Source organism: Xyrauchen texanus, chromosome 33 (assembly GCF_025860055.1).
Source record: "Xyrauchen texanus isolate HMW12.3.18 chromosome 33, RBS_HiC_50CHRs, whole genome shotgun sequence".
Lineage (NCBI taxonomy): Eukaryota > Metazoa > Chordata > Actinopteri > Cypriniformes > Catostomidae > Xyrauchen > Xyrauchen texanus.
This window is the reverse complement of record NC_068308.1, coordinates 1,040,005-1,055,293: the sequence shown is the minus strand read 5'-3', so window position 1 is coordinate 1,055,293 and position 15,289 is coordinate 1,040,005. Positions and strand designations below refer to the sequence as shown.

Genomic DNA, 15,289 nt, shown 5'->3' with positions numbered 1-15,289 from the left:
TGTAAAAGTGAACAAAAGAGTCTTCATGTATTCCCGTTATCAGTGTCACTGAAGACGCAGTGGACTGGTAATCTGGCATACCGGGCATTTTCCTGGTGGACCGACGCAATTTAGGGTCGATCAGGGGAAACTGTCCATCGGGAGAACGGAGCGGGCTGGTGGGTTGGCCACAAAGAGGTATTTATAACATGATATAACAAATGATCCGTAGGGTATTTTGAGATGAAACTTCATAGACAAATTCTGGGGACACCTGAGTCTTATATTACAACAAGGGGTATAATAGGTCTCCTTTAAATGAAATACCTTTAAAATGTTCAAGTCAAGTTCAAGAATTTTAGATACTTCAACATTCACCGTTTGAACAATATCTGGTACAGAAACGATCTCCCGCCTTCCTCTTCGAGTTTACCAATCCTACTACGGAGAAGGATTGGCTCAAAAATATTCATTTAGATTCCTTGACATTATAACTGATTGGTTGAAACGCCGGAGTTTGAATGTGGGCGTCGGTCTGCTGACGAATTATCGAATACAAATAGGACAAAGGCTCGTCTCATTAATATTAATAAGCACGCACTCTCTGTGGGACGCTCTAGGAAAGTTTACTGAAAACGTCAGCATGACCTAATAACTATTCATGAGCTTAGCCTTGCCCACAGTAGGAGTGGTGATTCCGCTCTCCACCCGTCAGTTGCGGGATAGGCAGACTGTCGGAAGTTTGTGGAGATGGGCTGACGATTGCTCACTGTCGTAAAGGAGTTTCACAGCTGCTTAGAAAAGTGTAAGTTATCTCTGCTTATACTAATGAGATATATTTTTTTGAATGCGAAGCGTTGAATTTGTGTTTTTGGTTGTGTTCGGATCCCTAGTTACACATTATTGGTGTTTTTTCATTAGCTTACTTACTGCAAAACCTGTCGCTTGGGGTTTTAGACAGCTGGCTAAATATTATTCACTCGTCGATCCTTGGAAATATATTAAAACCACTTTGAACATGGTAGATTAGTCGTGTCTGGAGATGTGGGATTGATGCATTACGTCTGTGTGTCATGACTGTGGCTCTAAACCTAGTGCACTACAGGCTGCATATTTGCACCTCATTGGCATGCATAGAACGTTATAAAGCGCACATGATGCCCAAAATTCTTGAAAAGGTTCCCATACAAAAAAAATAAAAATAAATAACCGTGGTATTTCCAGGGTACAGTGATCGTATCCATTAGAAATACCACAGTGCGTTGAGATGGTACTGAATGATCACCTGCATGCATGCATGTATGTGTGTATGTATGTATGTGTGTATGTATGTATGTATGTATGTATGTATGTATGTATGTGTTTGTTTATTTCATGCATGTGTTTGTTTATATCATGCATGTGTTGCATGCACAATGAGATCCACACGCTTGGTTGAACACGTTCAGGCTGTTCCTTGTTTCAGTTTTTTACTGCTGTTGTTCATTCAGAGGTCAATGTCTTGACCTACTGTTGTTACTGTTGTCTTTTAGTCAGCTGGAACCATGTTGAATTCAAATGTAAAAAGTTGCTTTAGAATGACTGAAAACTGTCCTCAGGAAAATTTGGCAATTTATCTGTTTTCACATGATACAAGTATAAAATGTAGACTTGTAACACGGGCTATAATAGTTTTGGCAACACTTCACTGTATCTTTTGGATGACGCAGAATAAATGTCTTCTACTCATTGTTTGATCATTGTACATTACACTCAGTTACAAGAGTAAGATGTGTCTGACTTGTCAAGCAAGTATGTCAAGTATATCAAATGTATTAACAAGTTTCCTCAAAAAACTGGAAGTGTTTAAAAAAATAGATCTCCCCAAAATTTCTCTCTTTCTCTCTTCCATTGAACACTTAAGTAGATTTTTAGCAGAATATCCAAGCTGCTCTTTTCCATACAATGAAATTGAAAGGAGACTAGAGGTTTCAAGCGCCTAAAAATAATATAAAAGTCGTCCATATGTCTTGATCGCTCTAAACACTTGTGCCATAAATCATATGTTAGCTTGGCTTGAGGAACACACCAAAATATATGTTTTTATTCACAGATTCACTGTTATTATTCACAGTTATCCTCTCTGCGTAGCTTTCAAAACTCATGCAAGAGATGCAAGAACTAATGCCATTGTGCACGTTTACATGCACAAAATCAGAAAATGGCGCATTTAGAAAAAAGTTAACGTAAGAAATTTGCATTTACATGAGATTTTAAATGATCACATTATTCTCCACTTTTGACAGCAAAGCATAAACGGGCATTGTGTGAATTTGATAAGCAGTATATACAATGGGAAATCAGGGTAGTGGGATGTGCCGATAGTTTTTTGATTAAACCGTTTATCACCTTACTCTGATTAAAAAACACGGTTTAAGGCATTTACATGACCACACATGTTGTTGGCTTATTAAGTGTAATCAGTGTAAGATTGTGCATGTCAATGTGCTCACGTGTCTCTTAACCGATCACAACATGGAAAGTTTGAATATATGATTTAATTGAAGCCTCTTAATTACATTTTTATTGTGCATTATGTGATAATGATTCTGTGTTGTGATGTCTGCAGTATTTCACTTAAAGCAAAATAACCCTTACAAAAATACATAAGTAGTGACATCATTGCTCAGTGATGGTATCAGATGGTAATACTACACTATTTCGATTCATTTACATGCTTCTACTAAGTGCTTAAAAGAACAAAGTTCCAAAAAAGCATGGTGATACTATGGTGAAATGACTTTCCACTGCAGTCCAGATTTTGACAACATGTATCATGTAAATGTAGTCAAACCAGTTTTTATTTCCTTATGTTAGTTTGTGAAATGAGACCATTGATGACGTACATTAAGGGTATAGAGATATATTTTTAATGTGGATAGCTCAGATAATGTGGTCTTGAAGAATTTGATGAGAAATGTTTAAGTTCATATTGAGAGATATAACTTGATTGTAGACACAGTTTGAGTCATTATTGCATATTAATGTGAACGAGCAAATTATTGTGGCCATATAATGCTTAAATATGCATCATGGAAACTGATTGTCATGACCAGATTAAGCCACGTATTCGGTTACTTCTGGAAAACAAGTCTATGAGTTTACGAGTCTGAATAATACAGCTGGTATATGCTGCATTAATCGGAATTCTGTGTCATGTAAAAATCGTATTCAGAATATCCACTGTTTATTTATATCAGTGCATGTCCAAACAAAAGTACAGCGTTTCACCTAGGATTTATTTCAGCAGCAGTGCTGTTGTGCACGCGTCCACAACACCGGACCCATATTAACGTATGTTGTTCAAAGAATAGATTAAAACAGGGGTGTCAAACTCAATTTCAGTGTTTGACACCCAAAGGGCACTTTGAAAATGTGGCACCAGCGCTTGTCACTGTCACTTTTTACCCAGCATTCCAATCACAGTGGAGGAGGGGCAGGACAAATATCACACTGACCAACCATCACATCCTACTTGTACAATGACAGAACAACAATGGAGGAGAAGTTTGCTGGTCTTGGAGTATTCATGTCTGTATCACATGACTATCCACAATATCAATATGAAAAATAATGCTTCAGCCTTTCCTTCATCCAGAGCAAGGGCCAGAGCAAGTACTCTTCATTTTGCCGACATTTTTACATTCAGTACTTGTTGATAACACAAACTATCTGCAAGATTAGGTACTTGCAACACATTACTTCAGGATCATAGCAACCAAAGCGTCTCCGCTGCAAAAATGCTGTGCCTCCAAAGCGCTCTGAAGCGCTCCCAGCTGGGCATTTTCAGCAGCAAAAAATGCTTTGGTGGACACAGCCTAACTTGGCTCTTCTTTACAGATTCCTTTCATCAGGCTCCTTCTGATAAAACTGAAGACAAACAAAACAACTTATATTTTCCTACAATCAGAGAGCTTTACAAAAGTACAGATTTTACACAGAAGGAAAACTGATGGCTTGGTCCATAATTATGAAAATGCACCATAGTTCTTCCATACTATCCATAGTTTTAACAATGATATTTGTAATTGTTCATGGTAACCATAGGTAAAATCATGCAGGTTTCTATATAAAATAAATATGGCATTTTTGTTATGAAAAAAAAAATCAGTTATTATTTCTTCAGAATTGTCTTCCTTTAAGACTGCGAACTTCATTTTTGTCTTGGAACCCTCTCTGCTCACCGTCAAGATAAATTTACAGCGGACGGAACTCTCGTCACCTGTGCTCAGCACCAGCATAGAGAGGCTTTCTGCTCCTCTGTGAGTTCTGGTGAAGCGTTCTCCACAATGCCATCAAAGATGCTCAATTAATTCTTTGCTTCAGACGCTGGTCGTTTATCAACGCGGTGCTTCAGTGGAGACTACTACCTGCTTCCCACAGCACTCCAGCTGGAGCCGTTTCATGATACATGTCTTTCTAAAGATGTCGTTCCGCAAGTAAACACTTTCTACCAAAGAGAAGTAGCACTTCCCCTTTCCTGGCATGCTCCCGATCTAATTCCGGCCAGCGTCTTGCAAATAATCTATTTCTTGCTTCCTCAGCGTAACCGGAAGCTACTAATGAGCCGTCAGTGAAGCCATGCAAGCTGTAGCCCATGTGAAAGCTCCTGCTGTCTCAGCGTGAATACATGGTTATGAATAAAACTGGCCTTGCAACAGAAACGTTACTGACATGTCCACCCCTGTGAAGAGGAGCCCAGAGCTCGCTGTTATTCACGTCCCAGAGCCTAAGAAGTCTCGATTCAAGGCACACACTGTGTCGACACTGGCTCGTTTCAAGGTTCCTCCCTTCTTCCCCATTACTGGTCACCAGGAAAAGGACATTGTTCAAAAAGTTGCTTCTGTGTGTATTACTCAAACTCAAAAAAAAAATGCCTGTTGTACAAACACGGGATGTTCACACATTCTCAGAAAAAGGGCCATTTTCGCTTTACGTATCATGCGCCCCACACATCATACTCAACCCCTTCCCTGTGATGAGCGGCACTTTATCATCTATAGCAGTGGTGACCAACCCTGCTCCTGGAGAGCTACCTTCCTGCAGAGTTTAGCTCCAACACACCTGCCTGTCATTTTCAAGTAATCCTAAAGACCTTGATAAGCTGGTTTAGGTGTGTTTGATTAGGGTTGGATCTAAACTCTGCAGGAAGGTAGCTCTCCAGGAGCAGGGTTGGTCACCCCTGATCTATAGCAAGCGAATCAATAAGCCTGCTGACATGCTGATTCGTTCGGATAACACAATAGTAGTGGCATAAATAAATTGCCAGGGCGGACTCCGATCACCACAATTAATGAGCATGACACAACGCCTCCTCCATTGGAGCGGGCAACATCTCCGCTCATTGCTTGCGACACATGACCTGGGCCGTCCGAATTTCGGGGTGGATCAGTTGTCACTCCAGGGAGCATTACCAGGTAAATGGATACTTCATCCTCAGACAGTGATGTGGATTTGGGAAATATTGAACAAAGCAGAAGTCGACCTATTCATCTCCACAGAGAACGTCCACTGTCTCCTTTGGTACTCCATGTCCTAAACCCAACTGGCCGTGGACGCGCTGGATTACAAATGGCCGGCGAAATGCAAGTACGCATTTCCCCCGCTATGCCTCCTTCATTCTGTCAACAGCAGAATGAGTGGACGGTCCGAGTGGACATGGAATCAGTTCTGTTAATTGTGCCTAAATGGCCTAATCAGTTCTGGATTCCAGAGATGATAGAAATATTAGACTGCCCTCCATGGGAAATACCACTGAGGAGAGACCTTCTGTCTCAAGCATAATGTCTATAGCAAGTGAATCAATAAGCCTGCTGTCTCGCTGCGCGGACGCGTGGCAAGCCCTGCTAAAAAACAATGGAGCACGGATGTACGATTCAGTTTTTACGCCGGCCACTGCGCTTCATTTTTCAGTCTGTGGTCTGACCACAGGATGCGCTGGTAATGTGTGCAGAGATTCACAGCTTCCTTGCAAAAAACACGATCAAGACTGTCCCAGACTGCGAAACCCACAATGGGGTTATCAGCCATTATTTTCTCATTCCAAAGAAAGACGGCGGGCCTTGGCCCATTCTAGATCTGAGACGCTTTAATCGCGTGCTCGCAAAGTGCTCATTCAAATTGTTAAATCAGAAACAGATCTTATCGCACATACGTCCTAAATACTGGTTTATTTAAACAGATCTGAAGGACGCTTACTTTCATTTATGGTGGCAGCATTCGCCATCATGCTGTTAGGTCTGTTACAAATGAGACCTCTCCAGTACTGGCTCAATCGACATGTTACACATTGCGCCTGGTGCCTCGGAGTCTCGCTGCTGTATGGCTGCTCTAGCACCATGGACAGCACGACCTTCAACCAACAGGGTATTATGTGGGTACATTTTTCAGAAGAAAAATGGTGACCACACAAATGTGCAATGGGCGCCCGACTTTCAGCACCTGGGCAGGTGCAAAACGGGCATGGCACATCAATTGCCTAGAACTGCTGGCTGTCTTTCTAGCTTTGAGAGCTTTTCATTCCAACATTGTGAATCACCACGTGCTGATTCGTTCGGATATCACAACAGTAGTGGCATAAATAAATCGCCAGAACTGCCTCCGATTGCTACAATTGATGAACATGACACAGCGCCTCCTCCAATGGAGTGGGCTTCACTTCTCATTAAGTGTGACGCATGTCACGGGCCGTCTGACTTTCAGGGCGGATTTGTTGTCACACCAGGGGGCATTAACATGAGTGGAGACTTCATCCTCAGTCAGTGATGTGGATTTGAGAAATATTCAGCAAAGAGTAAGTCGACTATTCTGAGAATGGCCACTAGTGCTGCACGATTAATCATATCGCAATTGTGATGTCAGCCGGTACGATTATATGACGGCAAAATGCTGCGATTATATTAAATAAATAAGTGCATGTGTGGATGTGACAGCCCATTCTCTCTGAGAGCTGTTTGCCCATTTTCTACACCGCTAATAAAGATGACCAGTCAGTCTCAGTTTAGGGAGTGGCACGTGTGGTCATCAGGGAAATCAGGTGAAAATGGACACCGAGCAGACCGACACCGAACTGGTGGCCAGAAAAAATAACACAGATCATAGCTTGGCGATAGATCTTAATTTCATCCTTAAAGTTCATTTAATACGGGAGCGTGCAAACTCCAAAACTGTCATTCTCGGTGCGGTCAGAGCCGCTTCAGTCAGTCGCGGAAGACACAATCTGAGCGGGAGTCAAGACCGGGAGAGATATAAAGTTCTGCCGGGTGATGCGCACTAACACGGAGACGCTTGTCTCTCACCCCCGCTGTCTGCAGCTCGCAACGTCATCATCATGAGATCATCATGATAAGATCAATCTTATGTGAAAAATAACACTGAAATGACACCAATAATAAAATGTGTGTGTGTGTGTGTGTGTGTGTGTGTATATATATATATATATATATATATATTGGTCTTGGATAGACAAGATTGACAAAAGCTTATCAATAATATTCTTATGGCTAAAATGTTTACAGTGTTCAGTGGCTAAAATATCAATATGACTAAAATGTCAAGAGTTTTCATTGACTAAAACTACATTTAAAAAGCCCAGTAAACAAAACAAAGCACAATTACAGATGTGTTTGCGAGTCATAAGTCAAGTCTTCACAGAGATATAAAGAGACATGATGCTCCGGTAGCAAAGTGGGATTTCAGAAAATGATCAGATTTGGAAATACCAGTTGGTCATTTAAAAAAAAAAAACCCACAACAACAACAGTTTGAGTGAACCACACTTTTATATCCAGTTTCCTTTTCAAAAGAGTTTATAGAAAGTACATGTTACATCCTGATTAAATGTTCCTGTTTGTTTGGACAATCTTATTTTCATGAAAATTTGTATGTTCTTATTTATTTTTGTATTGTATTTAGGTGTAATACTGAGAAAATAACAAGTTTGGAGTAATGCAAAGATATTTCATTTTGTAAAAATATTATTTTAATTTGAAAATACTGCATTTATAGTTGTTGTTGTTGCTAGTTTGTATGTTTGAGTTGAGAAATACACATTTCAGCATTATCGTAATCTATTTGTGCATTTTCTTTGATAACCAAGCAAGTTGACTATTTGACCATTTGTTTATTATATCGCAATCGCATATATTATAATATTAGCCTCAATAATATCAAAACATTGTGCAACCTCGAGTTTAGCAGTCCAACATAAAATTATCTTACAGTAAAATGAGTGCAATTTGAGGAACACTTAAATGTTTTTCTAACAGGAATAACTAAAACTTGTGCATTCTTAATCAGCTCTTAGTAAAAGAAACATTTGTAACAAAACAATTCACAAGGTAAGAACCTAATAATGAAAATTAGGGGTCACGATTGTGAAATTTGGCTGACAATTAATTGTCAAACAAATAATTGTGATTTTGACTATGATTACTGTTTTAGGACTATTATGATTAATTGTCTTTTTTAGGTGTTTCACGAATATGATGATTATTTATCATACAAACTCACTATGTGTGCTTCAAGTTATTTATACACATTTATCTTGGGTCATATAATAAAATAAGGGTATATGATTTCCTTTTCAGGCTTCAAAAACTTATGAATGACAGACATAAAAATAATATTTTAATGATCAAAATATGTCTAAATAACTAAAATATATCTCTCTTATTTGTCCGATTTACATTTGATCAATTGCACTTTCAATGTTTTGTTTTCTTTTGCTTCTTTTGTAACCCAGCCAACCTGTATAGCTATTATATTATATTATATTATAGTAAAATATTTCTGCCTTAAAGTCTTCACTTTCACACATTATTTTAAGGCTCTTTGATTAACTGACAAGCCCTTATTTCTCATGAAAGAAGATTTTGAGATTGTGTTTCTTGCATTTGATCATGTCCACAGAAATAGAGCATCTCCTCTCTCTCACTGCTGAATAAACCCACAATGACCATGGACATTTGACATTACATGGCCGTAAAGTGAAAGTGGAGCGCTTTGCATTCACAAAATGAATCCGTTTATATTTTCGTGGGAGTTTTGCGCACGCTTCTGTAGACGGTGTGCTCATCAGAGCGCTTGAGAAGTGGTTCATCTTCACACACTCTCAAGAGAGCTGCTCTTGTGATGTCAGCGGTGCGGTTCCCTGAGATGTTTGGAGTTCAAGTGAATGAGACACAAATGCTTTTTCCTCTGTGGTCACTGGCGAGTGAAATGTTAAAATTGACTTGCCAGTGGCTAATAACAGACGTTTTTGGTCGCATAATGCGAAATTTACTCGCATATGCGAGTGATTTTCTCACTCATACATGGCCGTTAAAGTAAACAGAAAATATAAAATGGGCAAATAACAAAATGAGATGACGCATGGTGTAAAGTTACGTTAGCAGCGGTGCAGAAATGACTTTTAACATGGGGGCGATGAGGAAACATTTAGAAAATCTATTTGAAGTGACTACTACTAACAGAAACGCGTGTTGTAATACTATATCATGTTTGGTGGGGACAGAAAGTAAAGAGGACTTGACAAGCGATCCGGGAAGTTTCCGCTTCAAGTGTTCGATTAAGGCGGTTGTACGGCTGTGATAAGCCATTTCCAATTTGCATATCTTACACAGCACCACATGGTTGTGTCTCCGGCTAAAATACTCCCATGCTTTAGAACACCATGGGCAAGTTTTTTTTAGCTGCAGTTTGTTCTTTGGGGAATCCATGCTTAAACCGTGTGATGCCATTTTAATTATTCCATTGCAACGCACCAACGCATGTTATGCAAATCAGTATATTTCTGTAATCGATGACGTCGATGAATCGTCCCAGCCCTACTACACAAATCCTCTCTGAATGGAGTGCTTCTTACATTTTAAGTGGGTGAGCACAAGCCCTTATAATGGGTGGGCTACCGACTATAATCAACACAGCCGCCTAATTACATTCTGTTGAACTGCCCGTTGCACAAACAAACTTGTGCCCCTTTTTAAGTACGGGCTTTTAGACAAGGTTTTCCCTCTTTATTGTTATTAAGCATGTTTAATACAACCTTTTAAGTTGGGACACAAGAAGAATAATCGGTTAAGAGCTACAATTAACCGTTGCAATAATCGCTGAATAGTCGAATAATCGTACTAATAATCGTTAGCTTAATCGATTATGAAAATAATCTTTAGTTGCAGCCCTACTAACGACTTGAGACTTCAGAAGACACGAGGATGTTTCCGGTAAGGGAACATGGTGAGCAACGATGCTCCCTAGTTTTTACAGTGCATAGTGGGATTTTTTTTAGGTAGCAAACATAAACTGCAGTACGAAGAGTGTGTTAAACTTCGTGCTGCTGCTGAAACCCTGGCCGCGAAGCCTTAGCAGCCCGAAAAGTCTTCTGCCCCCAAACAAAGTGCGTTGGAAGCTTCATTGAACATCTCATATGTGACTTTGACTTACAACTGAACTTTAGTCCACTTTGTAGAAAATACCAAGATATATATCGTGTATCACCATTCAGCCTAAAAGAGATATGACTAAGGGAGTGGTGGTGGTGTAGTGGGCTAAAGCACATAACTGGTAATCAGAAGGTTGCTGGTTCAATCCCCACAGCCACCACCATTGTGTTCTTGAGTAAGACACTTAACTCCAGGTTGCTCCGGGGGGATTGTAGCTGTAATAAGGGCACTGTGAGTCGCTTTGGATAAAAGCATCTGCCAAATGCATAAATGTAAATGTGAAATATAGTGTTCTTAAGGTCAATGTGTTATGAATTGACAAACAGTGTTTACTTGGTGAGAATGTTTGCCATGTTTTAGTAGAATGCTCTGATTTTGGGAGAGTGTTTTGAGAAATTAAGCTGAATGTTGCAAAAGCAACCGTGTTAATAAAAATAATAATATGTAGTCCGTATTGAGAAAAACACATAACCAAGTTTTTAAAATGGTCTGGTACAAATGAGATATTGAATAGAGTTTTGGTGAGCCATTTTGAATGGCAAACACATGTAGCAGTAATGACATGGACAGATACAGGTGTGATAGTGTGAACATGTACAAAGAGTGTCATTCTGTCTTCCCATCAAAAGTTGTGAAGTTTCACAAACATTAAGACAGGAAGTCACCCCACGCTTAACCAAACCACTTAATAAGGTGATGCACTTTTCCTGCGTCAGTATTGCAGCTCTGAAGCTCTGCAGGTGACTGACTGCAGACAGGTCACATGTATTAGAAAAAACCTGACAAATGAAAGAACAAAAAACCTAGTTGCTAAATCCACATTAAAGGGGAGCTCGCCCCGTCTCTGTCTCTCATTCTGCCATAGCAACACACATCTGTACTCATCAAGATCTCTGATGACCCTTAAAGTAAGCATGTATTGTAAATGATATATTAATCACACACCTAAACAATTAAACAGTCCCATAATCAGGACTAACTCGTAAAGCTGCAATGAGACCAGCACTCTCATCATGCCGCTCGTCTTCCTCTCTACAGATCTGTGACTTGAACACAGAAACAGACAGTGTTAAGAAAGTGACACTTCCCTCTGTCTTCAAAAGATATGCATCTCAACTTCATCAGTACTGATTATTGTTGCAAGTTCTCCAAACGCACAAATAAACTCAAGGCTTAACTATCGGACAGAAATGTCACAAATAAAAGGTTTTAATAGGTCAGTTGTTTTTCCTACACAGCAATGAGATCAAATGGAGACATTTGCTGAAGTGAGAGAAAGACAACATTAATCTCACATGTGTCTCCTCCATGTTTCAGAAGATCTCAGAGATCTCAGTGACTGGAGCCTTTATTCCATAAAATCTTTTGATATGGTTAACAGCTATTGGTATTTTCTTGGATCAGTATTACAACAACATGATGATCTGCAAACTGTAGATCATGAGACTCCTGTAGTGCCAGAGTTCCCCACTTGAAATTAGGGATGCACCAATCTTATACCTGGATTGGTATCGGCTCCGATACTAAGGCTTTTAGCCCGATCCAGATCCGATACTGTGTGTTAGTCATGTTCGTTACTATCAAGCTCCACAAATGACATAAAAGAACCATTAAAATAGTTCATATGATTTGTGCATTTTATTCAAAGCCACTCGAAGACGTTCGATAACTCTGTGAATCACAAAAGACTGTTTAATAAGTAAATATATTTACTGCACGCACAGCTCCAGCTCGTCATTGAATGATGATGCTCTGTTTACACACACACACACACACACACACACACACACACACACACACACACACTAGCTGCTATTTTTAGCCTTCACGCAATATTTGAGACATCTCAGAAGTAGATGTTCACTTCTAATATACATTTAGAACGGCACCGGATGTTCACTTTACCAGAATTTCAATAAGAAGCGAATTAAACTACTGTGAACTTTCCTACAAACAGACACATACAGGACTTCCTGTAGAGTTCAGAATGTCAAAACAAAAGCGTGAGGGTTTAAAAGTTATAGGTGCATGATTGAGATATATTATTATTATTATTATTTGTTTACAAGTTAAATGGGCTCCAAAATTAACTGTGAATGAAAAGTGAGCTGATATCTTACAACTAAATGAACAAAAAGAGATCTGAATCCTCTAAAGTCCAGATACAAGTTGAAAAAATTCAATAATAAAAACGGTTTCTTTTCTACTGATGACTTATACTGGAATTACTGTTCATTTAGCTGCTGCATTATTCAGTATACTATTTAATAATAAAGCGTTTCTTAATAATCTATACATTTATATTGAAATAATGTGTAGTTAGAGGTTTGTGTTTCTTTACATATTACAGAGTACTCCCAATTAGTTCCACACAATAATGTAAAGATATTCAAACTGATTATACAAAAAAACATCGACACTGCTATCGGATCGGGATCGGCAGAGTATTGGTGCATCCCTATTACAAACAAGTGCTCCACCCGGCCCTTTCCTGGTTCTTTTGGTTGCCCAGAAAATAACTGCTGTCGGATCGGGATCGGCCGATGCTGAGATTTCTGATATCAGAATCGGCATTTAAGGCGATTTAGAAATCCAGGTCTGACTTTTTTAAAGTCGCTTTTGGGGGTAAGGACGTGTTGTCACCCTAAACAAGCAGATATTACAGCTTTCCTACTTGCATTACAACTTGTGGACAGATTTCCCTCTTCCTTTGGTGATCGTTGTGCTGAACTGACAGTCTGAACACTCTGACATCACGATGACAGAGCATTAGTAAGTTTACTCTGTTAGTTTGTTTTACTCTGACGTCACACCGCAGGAACCGTTCCCGGGTTCTAAAGAGCAGCAGATTTCAATGGAGGATTTAGGCAGCGCTGCAGCTTAAATAATCTTTTAAGCTTAATAGAATATAAAAAAATGTTTTAATGATATGAAAGGTTATTATAAAGGAATATCTATGGTTTACAGTGAAGAAAGTATGTGGGTTATTTTCTGAACTATTAGCAAAACAAGTTTACACTTGTTTCAATGAGCCTGTATGATCATGTCAGACATACACATCCTCACATGTTTAACACACTGATAAAGCCTAAGAAATGTGATATTTAAAAATAAAAACTACCACTAAAATGCTGTATGTGTCTTTACTGCTTAAATTTTTAACCCACATAAAATCAATAATAATATTTTTACTTCAGTATGATCCTATTCCATATCAATACTTAATAACAGCCGTTTCGATTGAACAATATTATTTACTGCATTTAAAATAAATGCAAACATCATTTTCACAGTATAACATTATTTTTATTCATTTATTCTTTCACAAACCGTAGTCCGTGTACTGCTATGGTGGAGACGGTTCCTCCTGTTATATCGTATATGAGGGTCTTGATCAGATAATATTTAGATCATATTTGACCTTATATCTGTCACAGCACTTTGGAAATGAAAAACAGACATTTGCAATCAGAGTTTGCGTGACTTCTTCATAATAATTTAATATCCACCAACAGCTGTTGCGGGTCAATTGTGTCTAATAGAACTGACGCAACAACAGTGATGGTGACCCGTGAATTATTATCATTTATATAAAATCCTGTGTTTTTCCTAATGCAACGATCTGGTGGAAATTTAAAGAACACTAATCTCCAATAATCTGTGGAAAACGGGGTGTTGCAACCCCAAAAACAGCACTTTTTGGTCAGTTTCAGCTAAATTTGAGCGAAGTGCCCAAAGGCAGCAGTTATTTTCTGGGCAACCAAAAGAACCAGGAAAGGGCCGGGTGGAGCACTTGTTTGTAATAGGGATGCACCAATACTCTGCCGATCCCGATCCGATAGCAGTGTCGATGTTTTTTTGTATAATCAGTTTGAACATCTTTACATTATTGTGTGGAACTAATTGGGAGTACTCTGTAATATGTAAAGAAACACAAACCTCTAACTACACATTATTTCAATATAAATGTATAGATTATTAAGAAACACTTTATTATTAAATAGTATACTGAATAATGCAGCAGCTAAATGAACAGTAATTCCAGTATAAGTCATCAGTAGAAAAGAAACCGTTTTTATTATTGAATTTTTTCAACTTGTATCTGGACTTTAGAGGATTCAGATCTCTTTTTGTTCATTTAGTTGTAAGATATCAGCTCACTTTTCATTCACAGTTAATTTTGGAGCCCATTTAACTTGTAAACAAATAATAATAATAATAATATATCTCAATCATGCACCTATAACTTTTAAACCCTCACGCTTTTGTTTTGACATTCTGAACTCTACAGGAAGTCCTGTATGTGTCTGTTTGTAGGAAAGTTCACAGTAGTTTAATTCAGCTTCTTATTGAAATTCTGGTAAAGTGAACATCCGGTGCCGTTCTAAATGTATATTAGAAGTGAACATCTACTTCTGAGATGTCTCAAATATTGCGTGAAGGCTAAAAATAGCAGCTAGTGTGTGTGTGTGTGTGTGTGTGTGTGTGTGTGTGTGTGTGTGTGTGTGTGTGTGTGTGTGTAAACAGAGCATCATCATTCAATGACGAGCTGGAGCTGTGCGTGCAGTAAATATATTTACTTATTAAACAGTCTTTTGTGATTCACAGAGTTATCGAACGTCTTCGAGTGGCTTTGAATAAAATGCACGAATCGTATGAACTATTTTAATTGTGTTTTTATGATTCTTTTACGTCATTTGTGGAGCTTGATAGTAACGAACATGACTAACACACAGTATCTGATTTGGATCGGGCTCGTTGGACTGATACCCGATCAGTCTAAAAGCCTTAGTATCGATATTGAACATCTACTTCTGAGATGTTGTTCG

At 38.8% G+C, this 15,289-nt stretch overlaps 1 protein-coding gene across 4 annotated transcripts in view; it reads left to right on the top strand.

Moving 5' to 3' along the window:
• The first annotated feature begins 673 nt into the window (after window positions 1-673).
• Window positions 674-15,289, top strand: part of plekha1b (pleckstrin homology domain containing, family A (phosphoinositide binding specific) member 1b) — an 85,359-nt gene continuing 70,743 nt past the window's right edge. For all 4 annotated transcript variants that reach the window (XM_052102786.1, XM_052102787.1, XM_052102790.1 and 1 more), the window contains exon 1: window positions 674-784. The gene's annotated coding sequence lies outside the window, so the exon portion shown is untranslated. The remainder of the gene's footprint in view (window positions 785-15,289) is intronic.